Below are 21225 nucleotides of genomic sequence, written 5' to 3'. Positions count from 1 at the left end.
TACTTAACACAACCTAGTTACCATGGGTCCCAGACCGCATGTCTTGTTGTTATACTTTGTCAGGGTAATCATGCAGGCCATATAGACCTCCCCCGATATGGGGAGTAACAGGTATTAAACTGCTAAGAACAGTACTACTTAACACAACCTAGTTACCATGGCTCCCAGACTGCATGTCTTATTGTTATATTTTGTCAGGGTAATCAGGCAGGCCATATAGACCTCCCCTGATAGGGGGAGTTACAGGGATTAAAGTGCTAAGAATCGTACTACTTAACACAACCTTACCATGGGTCACAGACCGCATGTCTTATTGTTATATTTTGTCAGGGTACTCAGGCAGGCCGTATAGACCTCCCCCGATAGGGGGAGTTACAGGGATTAAAGTGCTAAGAATAGTACTACTTAACACAACCTAGTTACCATGGCTCCCAGACTGCATGTCTTATTGTTATATTTTGTCAGGGTAATCAGGCAGGCCATATAGACCTCCCCCGATAGGGGGAGTAAAAGGGATTAAAGTGCTAAGAATAGTACTACTTTACAGTACACAACCTAGTTACCATGGGTCCCAGACCGCATGTCTTATTGTTATATTTTGTCAGGGTAATCAGGCAGGCCATATAGACCTCCCCCGATAGGTGTAGTAAAAGGGATTAAAGTGCTAAGAATAGTACTACTTAACACAACCTAGTTACCATGGCTCCCAGACTGAATGTCTTATTGTTATATTTTGTCAGGGTAATCAGGCAGGCCATATAGACCTCCCCTGATAGGGGGAGTTACAGGGATTAAAGTGCTAAGAATCGTACTACTTAACACAACCTTACCATGGGTCACAGACCGCATGTCTTATTGTTATATTTTGTCAGGGTAATCAGGCAGGCCATATAGACCTCCCCCGATAGGGGGAGTAAAAGGGATTAAAGTGCTAAGAATAGTACGACTTTACACAACCTAGTTACCACGGGTCCCAGACCGCATGTCTTGTTGTTATATTTTGTCAGAGTAATCGGGGAGGCCATATAGACCTCCCCCGATAGGTGGAGTAACACGTATTAAAGTGCTAAGAATAGTACTACTTAAAACAACCTAGTTACCATGGGTACCAGACCGCATGTCTTGTTGTTATATTTTGTCAGGGTAATCATGCAGGCCATATAGACCTCCCCCGATAGGGGGAGTAAAAGGGATTAAAGTGCTAAGAATAGTACTACTAAACACAACCTAATTACCATGGGTCCCAGACCGCATGTTTTTTATTATTATACTTTGTCAGGGTAATCATGCAGGCCATATAGACCTCCCCCGATAGGGGGAGTAAAAGGGATTAAAGTGCTAAGAATAGTACTACTAAACACAACCTAATTACCATGGGTCCTAGACCGCATGTTTTATTATTATACTTTGTCAGGGTAATCATGCTGGCCATATAGACTTCCCCAGATAGGGGGAGTAACAGGTATTAAAGTGCTAAGAATAGTACTACTTAACACAACCTAGTTACCATGGGTAACAGACCGCATGTCTTGTTGTTATATTTTGTCAGGGTAATCATGCAGGCCATATAGACCTCCCCCGATAGGGCGAGTAAAAGGGATTAAAGTGCTAAGAATAGTAATACTAAAAACAACCTAATTACCATGGGTCCCAGACCGCATGTTTTATTATTATACTTTGTCAGGCTAATCATGCAGGCCATATAGACCTCCCCCGATATCGGGACTAACAGGTATTAAAGTGCTAAGAACAGTACTACTTAACACAACCTAGTTACCATGGGTCCCAGACCGCATGTCTTGTTGTGATACTTTGTCAGGGTAATCATGCTGGCCATATAGACCTCCCCAGATAGGGGGAGTAACAGGTATTAAAGTGCTAAGAATAGTACTACTTAACACAACCTAGTTACCATGGGTACCAGACCGCATGTCTTGTTGTTATATTTTATCAGGGTAATCATGCAGGCCATATAGACGTCCCCCGAAAGGGGGAGTAAAAGGGAATAAAGTGCTAAGAATAGTACTACTAAACACAACCTAATTACAATGGGTCCCAGACCGCATGTTTTATTATTATACTTTGTCAGGGTAATCATGCAGGCCATATAGACCTCCCCAGATAGGGAGAGTAACAGGTATTAAAGTGCTAAGAATAGTACTACTAAACACAACCTAGTTACCATGGGTACCAGACCACATGTCTTGTCAGGGTAATCATGCAGGCCATATAGACCTCCCCCGATATGGGGAGTAAAAGGGATTAAAGTGCTAAAATAGTACTACTAAACACAACCTAATTACCATGGGTCCCAGAGCACATGTTTTATTAATATACTTTGTCAGGATAATCATGCAGGCCATATAGACCTCCCCCGATATCGGGACTAACAGGTATTAAAGTGCTAAGAACAGTACTACTTAGCACAACCTAGTTACCATGGGTCCCAGACCGCATGTCTTGTTGTTATACTTTGTCAGGGTAATCATGCAGGCCATATAGACCCCCCCCGATATGGGGAGTAACAGGTATTAAAGTGCTAAGAACAGTACTACTTAACACAACCTAGTTACCATGGGTCCCAGACCGCATGTCTTGTTGTGATACTTTGTCAGGGTAATCATGCTGGCCATATAGACCTCCCCAGATAGGGGGAGTAACAGGTATTAAAGTGCTAAGAACAGTACTACTTAACACAACCTAGTTACCATGGGTCCCAGACCGCATGTCTTGTTGTGATACTTTGTCAGGGTAATCATGCTGGCCATATAGACCTCCCCAGATAGGGGGAGTAACAGGTATTAAAGTGCTAAGAATAGTACTACTTAACACAACCTAGTTACCATGGGTACCAGACCGCATGTCTTCTTGTTATATTTTGTCAGGGTAATCATGCAGGCCATATAGACCTCCCCCGATAGGGGGAGTAAAAGGGATTAAAGTGCTAAGAATAGTACTACAAAACACAACCTAATTTCCATGGGTCCCAGACCGCATGTTTTATTATTTTACTTTGTCAGGGTAATCATGCAGGCTATATAGACCTCCCCCGATATCGGGACTAACAGGTATTAAAGTGCTAAGAACAGTACTACTTAACACAACCTAGTTACCATGGGTCCCAGACCGCATGTCTTGTTGTTATACTTTGTCAGGGTAATCATGCAGGCCATATAGACCTCCCCCGATATGGGGAGTAACAGGTATTAAACTGCTAAGAACAGTACTACTTAACACAACCTAGTTACCATGGCTCCCAGACTGCATGTCTTATTGTTATATTTTGTCAGGGTAATCAGGCAGGCCATATAGACCTCCCCTGATAGGGGGAGTTACAGGGATTAAAGTGCTAAGAATCGTACTACTTAACACAACCTTACCATGGGTCACAGACCGCATGTCTTATTGTTATATTTTGTCAGGGTAATCAGGCAGGCCATATAGACCTCCCCCGATAGGGGGAGTAAAAGGGATTAAAGTGCTAAGAATAGTACGACTTTACACAACCTAGTTACCACGGGTCCCAGACCGCATGTCTTGTTGTTATATTTTGTCAGGGTAATCGGGGAGGCCATATAGACCTCCCCCGATAGGTGGAGTAACACGTATTAAAGTGCTAAGAATAGTACTACTTAAAACAACCTAGTTACCATGGGTACCAGACCGCATGTCTTGTTGTTATATTTTGTCAGGGTAATCATGCAGGCCATATAGACCTCCCCCGATAGGGGGAGTAAAAGGGATTAAAGTGCTAAGAATAGTACTACTAAACACAACCTAATTACCATGGGTCCCAGACCACATGTTTTATTATTATACTTTGTCAGGGTAATCATGCAGGCCATATAGACCTCCCCCGATAGGGGGAGTAAAAGGGATTAAAGTGCTAAGAATAGTACTACTAAACACAACCTAATTACCATGGGTCCTAGACCGCATGTTTTATTATTATACTTTGTCAGGGTAATCATGCTGGCCATATAGACTTCCCCAGATAGGGGGAGTAACAGGTATTAAAGTGCTAAGAATAGTACTACTTAACACAACCTAGTTACCATGGGTAACAGACCGCATGTCTTGTTGTTATATTTTGTCAGGGTAATCATGCAGGCCATATAGACCTCCCCCGATAGGGCGAGTAAAAGGGATTAAAGTGCTAAGAATAGTAATACTAAACACAACCTAATTACCATGGGTCCCAGACCGCATGTTTAATTATTATACTTTGTCAGGCTAATCATGCAGGCCATATAGACCTCCCCCGATATCGGGACTAACAGGTATTAAAGTGCTAAGAACAGTACTACTTAACACAACCTAGTTACCATGGGTCCCAGACCGCATGTCTTGTTGTGATACTTTGTCAGGGTAATCATGCTGGCCATATAGACCTCCCCAGATAGGGGGAGTAACAGGTATTAAAGTGCTAAGAATAGTACTACTTAACACAACCTAGTTACCATGGGTACCAGACCGCATGTCTTGTTGTTATATTTTGTCAGGGTAATCATGCAGGCCATATAGACGTCCCCCGAAAGGGGGAGTAAAAGGGAATAAAGTGCTAAGAATAGTACTACTAAACACAACCTAATTACAATGGGTCCCAGACCGCATGTTTTATTATTATACTTTGTCAGGGTAATCATGCAGGCCATATAGACCTCCCCAGATAGGGAGAGTAACAGGTATTAAAGTGCTAAGAATAGTACTACTAAACACAACCTAGTTACCATGGGTACCAGACCACATGTCTTGTCAGGGTAATCATGCAGGCCATATAGACCTCCCCCGATATGGGGAGTAAAAGGGATTAAAGTGCTAAAAATAGTACTACTAAACACAACCTAATTACCATGGGTCCCAGAGCACATGTTTTATTAATATACTTTGTCAGGATAATCATGCAGGCCATATAGACCTCCCCCGATATCGGGACTAACAGGTATTAAAGTGCTAAGAACAGTACTACTTAGCACAACTTAGTTACCATGGGTCCCAGACCGCATGTCTTGTTGTGATACTTTGTCAGGGTAATCATGCTGGCCATATAGACCTCCCCAGATAGGGGGAGTAACACGTATTAAAGTGCTAAGAATAGTACTACTTAACACAACCTAGTTACCATGGGTACCAGACCGCATGTCTTCTTGTTATATTTTGTCAGGGTAATCATGCAGGCCATATAGACCTCCCCCGATAGGGGGAGTAAAAGGGATTAAAGTGCTAAGAATAGTACTACAAAACACAACCTAATTACCATGGGTCCCAGACCGCATGTTTTATTATTATACTTTGTCAGGGTAATCATGCAGGCCATATAGACCTCCCCCGATATCGGGACTAACAGGTATTAAAGTGCTAAGAACAGTACTACTTAACACAACCTAGTTACCATGGGTCCCAGACCGCATGTCTTGTTGTTATACTTTGTCAGGGTAATCATGCAGGCCATATAGACCCCCCCCGATATGGGGAGTAACAGGTATTAAAGTGCTAAGAACAGTACTACTTAACACAACCTAGTTACCATGGGTCCCAGACCGCATGTCTTGTTGTGATACTTTGTCAGGGTAATCATGCTGGCCATATAGACCTCCCCAGATAGGGGGAGTAACAGGTATTAAAGTGCTAAGAATAGTACTACTTAACACAACCTAGTTACCATGGGTACCAGACCGCATGTCTTGTTGTTATATTTTGTCAGGGTAATCATGCAGGCCATATAGACCTCCCCCGAAAGGGGGAGTAAAAGGGAATAAAGTGCTAAGAATAGTTCTACTAAACACAACCTAATTACAATGGGTCCCAGACCGCATGTTTTATTATTAAACTTTGTCAGGGTAATCATGCAGGCCATATAGACCTCCCCAGATAGGGAGAGTAACAGGTATTAAAGTGCTAAGAATAGTACTACTAAACACAACCTAGTTACCATGAGTACCAGACCACATGTCTTGTTGTTATATTTTGTCAGGGTAATCATGCAGGCCATATAGACCTCCCCCGATATGGGGAGTAAAAGGGATTAAAGTGCTAAAAATAGTACTACTAAACACAACCTAATTACCATGGGTCCCAGACCACATGTTTTATTAATATACTTTGTCAGGATATTCATGCAGGCCATATAGACCTCCCCCGATATCGGGACTAACAGGTATTAAAGTGCTAAGAACAGTACTACTTAACACAACCTAGTTACCATGGGTCCCAGACCGCATGTCTTGTTGTGATACTTTGTCAGGGTAATCATGCTGGCCATATAGACCTCCCCAGATAGGGGGAGTAACAGGTATTAAAGTGCTAAGAATAGTACTACTTAACACAACCTAGTTACCATGGGTACCAGACCGCATGTCTTCTTGTTATATTTTGTCAGGGTAATCATGCAGGCCATATAGACCTCCCCCGATAGGGGGAGTAAAAGGGATTAAAGTGCTAAGAATAGTACTACAAAACACAACCTAATTTCCATGGGTCCCAGACCGCATGTTTTATTATTTTACTTTGTCAGGGTAATCATGCAGGCTATATAGACCTCCCCCGATATCGGGACTAACAGGTATTAAAGTGCTAAGAACAGTACTACTTAACACAACCTAGTTACCATGGGTCCCAGACCGCATGTCTTGTTGTTATACTTTGTCAGGGTAATCATGCAGGCCATATAGACCTCCCCCGATATGGGGAGTAACAGGTATTAAACTGCTAAGAACAGTACTACTTAACACAACCTAGTTACCATGGGTACCAGACCGCGTGTCTTGTTGTTATATTTTGTCAGGGTAATCAGGCAGGCCATATAGACCTCCCCCGATATCGGGACTAACAGGTATTAAAAGTGCTAAGAACAGTACTACTTAACACAATCTAGTTACCATGGGTCCCAGACCGCATGTCTTGTTGTTATACTTTGTCAGGGTAATCATGCAGGCCATATAGACCTCCCCCGATATGGGGAGTAACAGGTATTAAACTGCTAAGAACAGTACTACTTAACACAACCTAGTTAACATGGGTCCCAGACCGCATGTCTTGTTGTTATACTTTGTCAGGGTAATCATGCAGGCCATATAGCCCTCCCCCGATAGGGGGCGTTACAGGGATTAAAGTGCTAAGAATAGTACTACTTCACACAACCTAGTTACCATGGGTCCCAGCCCACATGTTTTGTTGTTATACTTTGTCAGGGTAATCATGCAGGCCATATAGACCTCCCCCGATATGGGGAGTAACAGGTATTAAACTGCTAAGAACAGTACTACTTAACACAACCTAGTTAACATGGGTCCCAGACCGCATGTCTTGTTGTGATACTTTGTCAGGGTAATCATGCAGGCCATATAGACCTCCCCAGATAGGGGGAGTAACAGGTATTAAAGTGCTAAGTATAGTACTACTTAACACAACCTAGTTACCATGGGTCCCAGACCACATGTTTTGTTGTTATACTTTGTCAGGGTAATCATGCAGGCCATATAGACCACCCCCGATAGGGGGAGTAAAAGGGATTAAAGTGCTAAGAATAGTACTACTTAACACAACCTAGTTAACATGGGTCCAAGACCGCATGTTTTATTATTATACTTTGTCAGGGTAATTATATATCTATCAAATCGATCTATTTATCTTCTATGGATTCTATCTAACTATCAATCTATGTATATCTATCTATCAAATCTATCTCGTGGCCGGAATGATTTGAGACAGCCACTTGTGTTTAGGCCAAATTTGAAGTAATAGGACATACAAATCATCTTCTTCCATCTCCTTGTTCCAAAAATACAGGCCATATAGATAGGAGTAACAGGTAGTAAACTTCTAAGAATAATACTACTTAACACACCATGGGTCCCAGACCGCATGTCTTATTGTTATACTCTGTCAGGGAAATCATATATCTATCAAATCTATCTATTTATCTATCAAATCTATCTAACTATCAATCGCATCTATCAAATAAAAATTGCATCTATTGATCTATGTAATTCATATCTTTCAAATGTATATTGCATCGATTGATCTATGTAATTCGTATTTATCAAATGTATATTGCATCTATTGATCTATGTAATTTGTATCTATCATATGTATATTGCATCTATTGATTTATGTAATTTTTGTATCTATTTATCAAATCTATCTATCTCGTGGTTGTGCAAATGGACTGTTTGCAGTTACACAGGGAGTTTGGTCTTTCACTGTGAAGCGGGCGTAACCCTTACACTACCTGATGTTTTAAAGCACGTTATTCAATTTTTTTTTAGGAATGTTAGGTGATTAAGGCCCTTTATGGGTTAAAACCAGACTCTACATCAACTATGTAATTTTCCTTGGGAGTTTTGCCATGGATCCCCCTCCGGCATGCCACAGTCCAGGTGTTAGTCCCCTTGAAACAAAAGAGTCCTTGTGGGTTTTAAAGTTCACCTGCCTATTGAAGTCAATGGCGGTTCACGCGGTTTGCCGGTTCGCGAACAGTCACAGAAGTTCGAGTCCGCCGTTCGCAAACCGAAATTTTAAGGTTCGCGACATCACTAGTGGGAAGTTCTGGGTCTTTGTTTTTTAGGGATCAGCATGATATTTGAGGCCACAAAGTACAGGGAGCATCCAGTATCATCAGAGAAATATAGGTTAAATAATTTGTGTACAACAGGGGAAATCTGATCCTACATAATTTTGTGAAATTCTAAGGGGAGTAAATCTGGGCCTGCTGCTTTATTTGTCTTCGCTGTCTTAATACCATCAGAAATCTCCTGGAGAGAGATAGGTCTATTTAAGTCTGTCATAATTTCTTGCGAGAGTTTCAGTGTCTTAATGTTTTTCCAAAATAGTTCTTTCTTTACTTGGTCCACCTCCTCAGCTTTATATAAATTTTGGAAAAACCTATGAAATACTTTTTCGATATCTATACTGTCTGTAAATCTGTTCTTACCACTTCTGATAGCAGTAATAATATTTCTGGATGTTGGTTTAGTGATCTTAGTGAGGAATTTCGCAGATCTACCCACGTGGCCCCCGAATATAGCCCTCTGTCTAAGGTCCTCCAAAGCCATTTTTTGCTTAAAGGGACAGTCTACACCAGAATTGTTATTGTTTTAAAAGATAGATAATCCCTTTATTACCCATTTCCCAGTTTTGCATAACTAACACATTTATAATAATATACTTTTAACCTCTGTGATTATCTTGTATCTAAGCCTCTGCAAACTGCCCCTTTTTCAGTTCTTTTGACAGACTTGCAGTCTAGCCAATCAGTGCCTGCTCCCAGATAACTTCTCGTGCACAAGCACAGTGTTATCTATATCAAATACGTGAACTAACACCCTCTAGTGGTGAAAAACTGTTAAAATGCAATCTGAAAGAGGTGGGCTTCAAGGTCTAAGAAATTAGCATATGAACCTCCTAGGTTAAGCTTTCAACTAAGAATACCAAGAGAACAAAGCAAAATTGGTGATAAAAGTAAATTGGAAAATTGTTTAAAATTACATGCTCTATCTGAATAATGAAAGTTTATTTTGGCCTAGACTGTCCCTTTAATTAAAATGTCTCTTTGGGACTTAGCATTCACATAGTTCCCCCATAGCACCTTACTTGGATTAGAAACATATGTGTTGTATGTGTTTTTAACTTGATTGGAAAATTGTTTTTCTCTTTAGTTGCCTCCCAAAAAATCTCTGTTTTCTCTAGATATGCAGATTTAAAGTTATAATAGTCCCTCCATCTATCCCTTAACCAGTTTTGAAAGTTGGTATTGTTACTTAGGTATCTAGGAAAGGAAATTTTATTAGTACTGTCCATTTGGGATGGTCGTACGCACATCTCCAATGAAATAATGGCATGATCAGATATCAGTATTTCCTTAATATCTGACTTTGGTTCTAAACTAATAAGAGAATCTGATATCAAAAACATATCAATCCTTGACAGTGATTGATGGCCTTTGGATATACATGTATAGGATCTGAGATCCGGATTTTGAGTACTCCATATGTCGATATTGGGAAGAGAATTTTTGTAAGATGCGCACCTTCCTGACTTTTTTTATCGGAATTTTATTTAATCCGTCTAAATTAGGAGTTGCGATTAAGTTCATATCACCTACAACTATTAGATTTTGGCCAATATATTTATGGAGTTTAAGCGCCAGATCATCCCAAAAGACCCTATCCACAATGTTTGGACCATAAATATTACAAAGGACTAAAAGTTTATTATTGATTATAATCTCTAAAATTTGATCTTCCATTAGTATCAACATCACTAGCCTTAATATTATAGAGTAACTGTTTGTTTAAAAGAATAGCTACCCCTCTTTTCTGTGTATCAACTGGAGCGGCTATAACCTCCCCGACCCATTTAGTTTTTAACTTGGCTAATTCTATTGAGTTCAAGTGCGTTTCCTGTAGGAACGCTATGTCAGGTTTGTACCTACCTAGCTGCTTGGTTATAGCCTTCCTCTTTATTGGTGAAGTGATGCCCCCTATATTCCATGATAAAAGCTTAATTCCGTTTGTCCCCATTACCATAAACTATTAAAGAACTGGCTAACTGGTGGGGGCCAGAAAGGGAAGGGAAAAGGAGAAAAGAGAAAAAACAAGCAAAAAACAAAAACAAATTAAAAACAATCTCACTAAAAAAGGGAAACAAACTCCTTTGCATTAATTAGTTAGCATAATAATCCAACAATGCTAACCTACTTATCTAACCTATCCCTGCTGATTTGAAAAAAGGGAAGCTTCTGTGATGTTATTCAAAGTTTGGGTATTCCCCTCCCTAATCACTATTAATTTCTCTGTGTCACGCTCAGCTGCTGGGAAGCTCTGCAGTCCTCTCTGTGTGCTTGATTGACAGGTGTCTGAGCCACCCCTTCCTGATGATGTCACAACCAGGCTTTTTATTCTGGCTTCCTGTTTCTCCAGTGTCCGTTTGTTTGTTAACTTTGAGGCTTCTGTTAGGATTTCGCTGAGGAATCTCTCTAACTGCTGCTTTTCTGTTGCCAATCTCTTCAAGGACTTACTATGCCGGATTAACCTTCAACCTCCTGAATACCTGTCTCCAATCAATGCAAGTACTGTTTGTTTAGTGAAACTTTCAAACTTCCTGTTTACCTGCTGCAATCCCTGCATATTCAGACTACTCTGTGTAGTGCAAACTATTCAAATACTGTTATTTCTGTGAATCCTTCAATCTGCATGTTTACCTGTTTCCAAACTCTGCAAATACAATTATTCAGTGTAAACCTTCAAACTGCTTGATATCCTGTTGCCAATCTCCACAAGTACTGATTAATCTGTGTTAACCTTCAAACTACCAGCTTACTTGTTGCTATCACTGCAAGTTCTGACAACACAGTGTTAACCTTCAAACTACCTGATTACATGTTGTTAATTCTGCAAGTTCTGACTACACAGTGTTTACCCTCAAACTGCCTGATTACCTGTTGCATACTCTGCAAAGACTGTCTACACAGTGTTAACTCTCAAACTGCCTGATTACCTGTTGCATACTCTGCAAAGACTGTCTACTCAGTGTTAACCCTCAAACTGCCTGATTACCTGTTGCATACTCTGCAAAGACTGTCTACACAGTGTTAACCTTCAGACTGCCTGATAACAAATGACCTACTCCAGCATTATTAACTGTTTCCTGTTTTACCCTTCTTCTGTCTGAGTATAAGTGACTTTCCCTGCTCTCCTGATTCTGTGGAAGGCATTTCCTGAAACCAGTTCCTTATTCAGAAGTCTATCTGGCTGATATCATGAATTACTTTGGCACAGGCTAACCCTGCTCCATATTGTGAGTACTTTGTTTTTTGGAGGTTGTCATGGGGTCACGTCCTGGATTAAACTCAGAGTGCAAGTTCGCCCTTGCATTTGGGTCTACTTCTGGATATTTCCTAACCTGACACTCTGGGTAAATCAGTCTAACATTGAAGTCAGCGTCCCTTAATTTAATGAAGAAAGGCTCCCTTCTTTTTGCCAAAGTCTCCGCAGAGAAATCTTTAAACATCAAGATCTTATGTGGCCCAATCATGAATTGGTTCATTTTCCTATAGTGTCTTAAAAAGAGGACCTTATCTTGAAAGTTTATGAATTTAAAGATGAGAGGTCTAGGTTTATTACTTATTTCAGCATTTCCTCTAAGTGTACCTAATATATGGGCTCTTTCGATCTGAAATGCTTGAGTAGGAGTTTGTATATGTAGTAACTGAGGGAGCGAGACTGCGACAAACTGCATCACATCCTGAAATTCAGGCGTTTCAGGCAATCCAATTATCTTAAGGTTATTGCGCCTGGAGCGATCCTCCAGGTCCTCAATTCTAGACTGTAGTATGGTTAGCATATTGTAATAACAATGGGTTTAGAGATATTTACAGGTGATCTATGTCTTAGTTAAAAAATCATATATTTAATAACACTTTTTATATACGGGTAACATAAAACTTCAAATACAAATTACAAATAAATGCATGGATCCATGATTAAAAGTGACTACAATCTTAAAACACAACAGATAAAAATAAAGCATTGTATGACAACTGTGTGCTCTTAATGATGTGATAGTCAGATAAAGAACAGTCAGTATAAAATCATAAATTAAAAGAAAACAATAAATAGCAGTGAATAAGAGACAAACATTGCCAAAAGATGATGTGAGTTAGTACAAGTTCATCCAATAGTTCATCAAGTGATATAACAGTTCTCCTCCTAATTGTTGTCCAAGGTGCAAGTGCAAAAAATAATGAGAGATCCACAATAGTGATGGTGTATTCAAAAACTCAGTAAAAACCAAAAAATCTAAAATGTGAAAAATGTGAAAAATTGAAAACAGCTGTGTGTATCCAAAAAATAAAATAAAATAAAAAAAATAAATAAAAAATAAATAAATAAATAAATAAATAAAAAGGGTATTGAAAAATTAAAAAATCATGGTAACTGGTATTAGTCAATTAAATATTCAGTAACAATAAATCCAATTTGTAAAATAAAATGTCCAGATGTGAAAATCCTCAGATCCTGTGAACAAAAAACAATAACATAGCACAGTACTGTTTAAAATATGTGACATATAATTGAAATATAGCTCACCATATATTTCCAACGCGTTTCGTCCCACTATAGGGCCTTTTTCAAGACTTGAAAAACAACATTGTCTTCTACAAGCTAACATCGAAGGTCCAACTATTTAATATTCAATAATGTCCACTTTACTTAGTCTCATTGGAATGCAACAGTAGTGGCAATTTATGCTTATTTATTGCTTGACCTAAATGTCTTATATCACTTAAAGCTGGGCTGGAGAGTATGTGAAAATATTATGTTTACGACCCTTAAAGTTTTTTGTCTCTACAGTCATTTTGCATACAATTTTCTTGTCAGTTGATAAAACCAGCTCACTTTCATCTCTCCATGGTTCATCATTATGTTCATGTGACTATACTGTATATATGACTATATTCCCCAGTGATACTAAAGCCTAACTACTTAGTATTTGCTGCCTCTTACATTTATTTAATCACCTCCTCCCCAACCCGCAATGGGCCTTTTAGTTCCTAGGCTACATATCCTTCGTATAATAATTCACTTTATCACCCCCCCCCCCTCCTACTATATAGTATTCTGTTTTTTTATGATTTAGACCAGATACTTAATTTGCGGTTCCCTTGTGAATAACCGCATTTATCAGTAATATGCTTTATATGGAAAAACCCAATCATATAAATAACCATGCTCTCTATCTTTAACATTGTCACTCTCACAGCAATATAGAGTAGAAAGTTCAAGCTGCAGCAGCACTGAATAAAAAGATTTTTATTTTTGCCAAAAAGTTAATACAATGTTTCGGACCAACTGTCCTTATACATGATTAAGGACAGTTGGTCCGAAAAATTGTATTAACTTTTTGGCAAAAATAAAAATCTTTTTATTCAGTGCTGCTGCAGCTTGAACTTTCTACTTATTTTTGGGTTTTTTGGTATGGACCCTTGCAGCCTGCACGGATAAATAACCTCAAAAAACAGAGTGCTGAACAGTAACTTGCTGTTGGAATCACAGCAATATAGAGCTATACAAACCATTTTATTGAAAGCAAAGAAAGCAAACAAAAACTCCTTATTGTTATACCATATCTGTTTTTGACTTCATTTGACATTTAGTTATATAACTGTTGAACGATTTTGTGTTTGTGCAATTGAGTATGTCATTTTATATATTATAATTTTTTATCTTATTAAGGCAACAGATATGATTGTATGATATTTGTAGTAAGACCAATGATATGTCTTTTCTTTTTCTTAATAATTCAACATTTCAGGTTTTGTGTGTTTAGTATGTCATAAAACAAATTTCAGAATATTATTTAATTTATCTAACAGATATGATAGTATAATAGCTGTAGCAAGACAAGTGATATGATTGTTCTTTCTTCATCATTTCAGATATTGTGAGTCTTGCATTCCTTAAATAAGTTTCATTCATATTTTTAGACTATTTTCTAGTAGGAAAAAAATTAGAAAATATGAGGTTAAGTGTATTTTTTTTTGTAGGCCTGGATTCCTCTGTGAGGCTTTAGGCATGATTTTGTATTTTCATTGAAATGTGTGTTGTGATTCCTTTCTTATGTTTATATATTATGCATTTAACCTCAATAAAAAGTATTAAAAAAAAAAAAAAACTTGAAAAGGAAAAAATACCCTTTTACACAGGGTATACAAATACTGAGGGAAAAACCGTGTTTCCCTAAATTTTAAAGTGACTTAATATTATTAAACAGGTAACCTCTATAAGGAAATTTCCAGCGCATATGTACTTTTGACTAACAGAGTCCAAATTTGGATCAGACGTGGAGCTTTGCGATATTTAGAATACATTAAGTAGGTGACCTGATTAAGGTAGTGGACTAATACTAATAAATATGTGACCTTGTGTCTACACAAGGAGAAAATCACTATACATGTGTATGAAATAGGCTATACTAAAAGGCCCAAAATGTGAACATCTATTCTTATCTTTAGTTTAAAAATCTATGGTAGAACAGTTAGACTTTATAAATACTAAGGCCCCTAGTTATCAAGCCGTCAACCTCAAATACGCTGGAATTCCGCAGCGTATTTGTGGCGAGGCTGATTCGCCTTAGTTATCAAGCCCTAGACACCGGCAAAAGTAGAATTTTGTGATGTAAGCTTCGATCCGCCGGACTCAGTCCGACACAGATCGATGCTTATGTCACTACAGATGTTCCGCACACAAGTTCGGAACAATCTGACTACTTTTGCTAGTTATAAAAAAACTAGCAGGTACGCTCGGCACTTTTCCGGCTCAGCGTACCTGGTTTTCAAACCGCCACCCTGGATACGGCGGATCCCATAGGAATCAATGGGAGTCTGACCATAGCAAAAGTTCATGTTCGCTGCTGCCAGACATCCCATTGATTCCTATGGGAGCTGTCTACACCTAACACCCTAACATGTACCCCGAGTCTAAACACCCCTAATCTGTCCCCCCTACACTGCCGCAACTAAATAAAGTGTTTACCCCCTAAACCGCTGCTCCCGGAACCCACCGCAAGCTATAATAAATATGTTAACCCCTAAACCGCCGCCCCCGGTCCCCGCCGCAACTATAATATATGTATTAACCCCTAAACCACCACTCCCGGACCCCGCCGCCCCCTACATTATACCTATTAACCCCTATCCTGCACCCCCTACACCACCGCCACTGTAATACATTTATTAACCCCTATCCTGCCCCCCTACACCGCTGCAACTGTAATAAAATTATTAACCCCTAAACCTAAGTCTAACCCTAACACCCCCCTAACTTAAATATTAATTAAATAAATCTAACTAATATTTCTCTTATTAACTAAATTAATCCTATTTAAAACTAAATACTTACCTTTAAAATAAACCCTTATATAGCTACAATATAAATAATAATTATATTGTAGCTATCTTAGGATTTATTTTTCTTTTACAGGCAAATTTCTATTTATTTTAACTAGATACAATAGCTATTAAATAGTTATTAACTATTTAATAGCTACCTAGTTAAAATAAAGAGAAATTTACCTGTAAAATAAAAACTAACCTAAGTTACAATTAAACACTTCACTATCATTAAATTAATTAAATAAATTACCTACAAATAACTACAATTAAATTAAATTAAATAAACTAACTAAACTACAAAAAATAAAAAAAGCTAAGTTACAAAAAATAAAAAAATAAGTTACAAACATTTAAAAAATATTACAACAATTTTAAGCTACTTACACCTAATCTAAGCCCCCTAATAAAATAACAAAGCCCCCCAAAATAAAAAAAAACCTACCCTATTCTACATTAAAAAGTTACCAGCTCTATTACCTTACCAGCCCTTAAAAGGGCCTTTTGCAGGGCATGCCCCAAAGAAAACAGCTCTTTTGTCTGTAAAATAAAAATACAACTCCCCCCAACATTAAAACCCACCACCCACATACCCCTAATCTAACCCAAACCCCCCTTAAATAAACCTAACACTACCCCCCTGAAGATCATCCTACCTTGAGCCATCTTCAGCCAGCCGACCCACCGATGGAACCGAAGAGGAGATCTGGAGCGGCAGAAGTCATCATCCAGGCGGCACTGAAGAGGTCTTCCATCCAATAGAAGTCATCATCCAAGGGGCGCTGAAGAGGTCTTCCATCCGATCGAAGTCTTCATCCATGCGGCTTCTTCAATCTTCATCCATCCGGAGCGGAGCCGAGCCATCTTCAGACAAGCCGATGCGGAGCCATCCTCTTCTTCCCGACGACTAACGACGAATGAAGGTTCCTTTAAGGGATGTCATCCAAGATGGCATCCCTTCAATTCCGATTGGCTGATAGGATTCTATCAGCCAATCGGAATTAAGGTAGGAAAAATCTGATTGGCTGATTTTCCTACCTTAATTCCGATTGGCTGGTAGAATCCTATCAGCCAATCAGAATTGAAGGGACGCCATCTTGGATGACGTCCCTTAAAGGAACCTTCATTCGTCGTTAGTCGTCGGGAAGAAGAGGATGGCTCCGCGTCGGCTCTTCTGAAGATGGCTCCACTCCGGATGGATGAAGACTGAAGACGCCGCATGGATGAAGACTTCTATTGGCTGGAAGACCTCTTCAGCGCCACCTGGATGTTGACTTCAATCGGATGGAAGACTTCTTCAGCGCCCCTTGGATGATGACTTCTGCCGCTCCGGATCTCCTCTTTGGTTCCATCGGTGGTCGGCTGGCTGAAGACGGCTCAAGGTAGGATGATCTTCAGGGGGGTAGTGTTAGGTTTATTTAAGGGGGGTTTGGGTTAGATTAGGGGTATGTGGGTGGTGGGTTTTAATATTGGGGGGGTTGTATGTTTATTTTACAGTCAAAAGAGCTGTTTTCTTTGGGGCATGCCCCGCAAAAGGCCCTTTTAAGGACTGGTAAGGTAATAGAGCTGGTAACTTTTTAATGTAGAATAGCGTAGAGAATTTTTTTATTTTGGGGGGCTTTGTTATTTTATTAGGGGGCTTAGATTAGATGTAAGTAGCTTAAAATTGTTGTAATATTTTTTAAATGTTTTTAACTTATTTTTTTATTTTTTGTAACTTAGCTTTTTTTTATTTTTTGTAACTTAGCTTTTTTATTTTTTGTAACTTAGCTTTTTTATTTTTTGTACTTTAGTTAGTTTATTTAATTTAATTGTAGTTATTTGTAGGTAATTTATTTAATTAATTTAATGATAGTGTAGTGTTAGGTTTAATTGTAACTTAGGTTAGGATTTATATTACAGGTAATTTTGTATTTCTTTTAGCTAGGTAGTTATTAAATAGTTAATAACTATTTAATAACTATTCTAACTAGCTAAAATAAATACAAAGTTACCTGTAAAATAAATATAAATCCTAAAATAGCTACAATGTAATTATTAATTACATTGTAGCTATCTTAGGGTTTATTTTACAGGTATGTATTTAGTTTTAAATAGGATTAATTTAGTTAATAAGAGAAATATTATTTAGATTTATTTAATTAATATTTAAGTTAGGGGGGTGTTAGGGTTAGTGTTAGACTTAGGTTTAGGGGTTAATAATTTTATTACAGTGGCGGCGGTGTAGGGGGGGCAGGATAGGGGTTAATAAATTTATTATAGATGGCGACAGTGTAGGTTGGCAGATTAGGGGTTAATAAGTTTAATATAGGTTGCGGCGGGGTCCGGGAGCGGCGGTTTAGGGGTTAAACTATTTATTTAGTTGCGGCGGGGTCCGGGATCGGCAGGATAGGGGTTAATAACTTTATTATGGAGGGCGGCGGTATAGGGGGGGCAGGATAGGGGTTACTAGGTATAATGTAGGTGGCGGCGGTGTCCGGGAGCAGCAGTTTAGGGGTTAATACATTTATTATAGTTGCGGCGGTGTCCAGGAGCGGCGGTTTAGGGGTTAATAACTTTATTTAGTTGCGGGGGGATCCGGGTGCGCCGGTATAGGGGGTAGAACAGTGTAGTTAGTGTGGGTGCTTAGTGACAGCTTATCAATACAGCTGTCAAAAAGCCGAAGAGCAGCGAGATCGGATGAGTGATAACTATCACAGTCCGCTGCTCATCGCCCTGTACTTGGTGCGCGACTTTTTGACAGATTTATTGATAACTTAGGCGAAAATTTTCAGGTCCGCGGCGGCGATGGTAGGCGAGCTTAGGCGGGCGTATTGGGCCGGCAAAGGCAGGTAAAGTAGACACTTTGATAACTAGGCCCCTAAGCCTCCACACAAAGTGTAGCATTTATGTGAATGTGGCAAAGAAACAATAATCAAAGCATATAAAAAGGAGAGAGAAATAAATTGGTAGACCTATACAAATAAAGGCGTGACCTTGTGACTACACAAGGGCAAAACCCCTGTACCTGTGTACAAACTAGGCCATAGTAGAGGGCCCAAATGTGTGTATCTTTTATTTAGTAATTAACTCTAAGATACAATAGATAGGGTAGTGGACTTTTGCTATTACCTTCACCCTTTGGCCCATATTTATCAAGCTCAGACTCGCCAGAAACACAAGTTATGAAGCAGCGGTCTAAAGACCGCTGCTCCATAACCCTGTCCGCCTGCTCTGAGCAGGCGGACAGACATTGCCGGAAATCAACCCGATCGAGTTGATTGACAACCCCCTGCTGGCGGCTGATTGGCCGCGATTCTGCAGGGGGCGGCGTTGCACCAGCAGCTCTTGTGAGCTGCTGGTGCTATGCTGAATATGGAGAGCGTTTTGCTCTCTATATTCAGCGAGGTCTGGTGTACCTGATAGTCCCCTATGAGACAAATATAAATTTTCTGCACTGATTCTTAAATACACAATTAGCAGATATAGGCAAAAAATACATCAACCATGCAAACGGCCTTTTCTGAATTAGTCTCAAAGAGGCCTACTACTAGCTTGTTGTTTATTTACAGGGTACAGACCGCTTAACTAGAATGCCTTTTAAACTGTCCAGAATTGAACCCACTGTCGCTAGGACCAAACTGTCCTGAACACTCAGATGTCACCAGATAATTTGAAAAGCCTTATCAGCTCTTGGGGTGAAGTTTAAGGCTCTTGCCGGTAATAAACAGCAAGCAGGCATTATTCCCCCTAGGCTCGCTCGGTATACAGCCTGTATGCACAGAATAAACAAGTCCTAATCAGACCATAATATCTTTGGTGCTGTTGTAATACTTTCAAAGACTCCAGGGTAAAGCTCACTTGTCCCAGCCCTAGGTACTAATAGTACCGTACTTGCAGTCTCCGTGGGGCCCCTTTCCTCCACGAGCTTGCTTGTGGCTCCCTGGTCTATCCTCTGTACACAGCAGCTTTCTGACGCTCCTTTTCTACGTCACCACCCGAGAGATCGGATTTGCTGGCACTAAGGCCGATGCGCCTGACGTCCAAAGCTGTGACCGGGCTACTTTCTATCTTCCAGAGATTCATCCTCCGTACTCGCCTCCCAGATTATCCAGCGGCACTTCAGGTATGACACCCACTAACCTCCCACAGTCTTGATGCTAACATCCAAGGGGCCGCGGGATTTGCCCGTCCCCTTGCTAGATCATACAGTTAGTGAGTACTACGCAGGAGTCCGATTTCCAGATAGGGTTATGCTCCCGTGTCTCCACCGGACAGTTTGCAAGGGAGCGTACAGGTTGGTACACCTTTCTGTTGTGAATTTTTTATATGCTTTAAAGGATTTCCCTGTCCTCTCTCTCGCCCATTGTCTGCAGCTATATGACTTCAAACTAATGCAGCTAATACTGGCTAAAGACGCAATTGCTTAACAAGGCTTTCACATACAATTAACCAACGAACTTTTAACAGCTGAATAAGACTGCTAAACATTAAGACTGCTTCTCTGTTACAAAAAACTGATTTTTGCTCTGCAAACATATGCTACACTCTAATATTGGTATATATGAGTATGTGCTTTGTGCTGTTTATGCTATTTATGCCCTTTTAATGTGAAACTTTTTTGTTGTGTTATTTACTACCAATGTGCACAGTGATTTTTGTATTTTTTTAAATCAAATAGTTTAATTAAAACATTATATTTTACCTATATAGGGTCTTTAAAAAAAGCAATTTTTTTTACACATTAAGCTACCTTTGGGTAGCGCAGCTGTAATCCATTACTAATCTGCAGACTCTGCAGACATTGTAATTTTCCTGTAATAGCACTGTTAAGGTTTTGTGGGGAAACCTTCTACTTTACAGCAGCTTTTTGTACTAGATCTCAGCGCTGGGTTGTCTTTTTCTACTTCCAGAAGTTAGAAACCTTTCAAATGACACAGAGATTAGTTAAAATCAGTTTAATTTAGTTGCCTTTACAGTGGGTTGGAGATGTTGTCCCCTGGGATAGGTCAAAAGTGGTGGTAAGAGAAAGATGTTTAGAGGCAACAGGCATGTTAGGATTATCAATGGTTATGTTGAAGTCACCTAAGATGAGAGAAGGGACATTACACAATCGGAAATTTGGGGCCAGACTTTAAAGTGGTCTAAAAAATTGTGATATTGAACTAGAAGGCTGATAGATAACTACATCATGGAGAGCTACAGGCAAAAAGAAACTGATAGCATGAAATTCAAAAGATGCAAAAGAAATGGATAGGGATGAAGAAATGCAGTGGAAGGTACAGTTTAGGGGTAGAAGAATGCCTACTCCCCTCCTTGTGTGTCTGCTGCCCTGCTAGTGTGACTGACATGCAGGC

The sequence above is a fragment of the Bombina bombina genome, chromosome 6 (assembly GCF_027579735.1).
Source record: "Bombina bombina isolate aBomBom1 chromosome 6, aBomBom1.pri, whole genome shotgun sequence".
Taxonomy (NCBI): domain Eukaryota; kingdom Metazoa; phylum Chordata; class Amphibia; order Anura; family Bombinatoridae; genus Bombina; species Bombina bombina.
The sequence above is the reverse complement of the archived record's forward strand: the minus strand, read 5'-3'. Positions refer to the sequence as shown.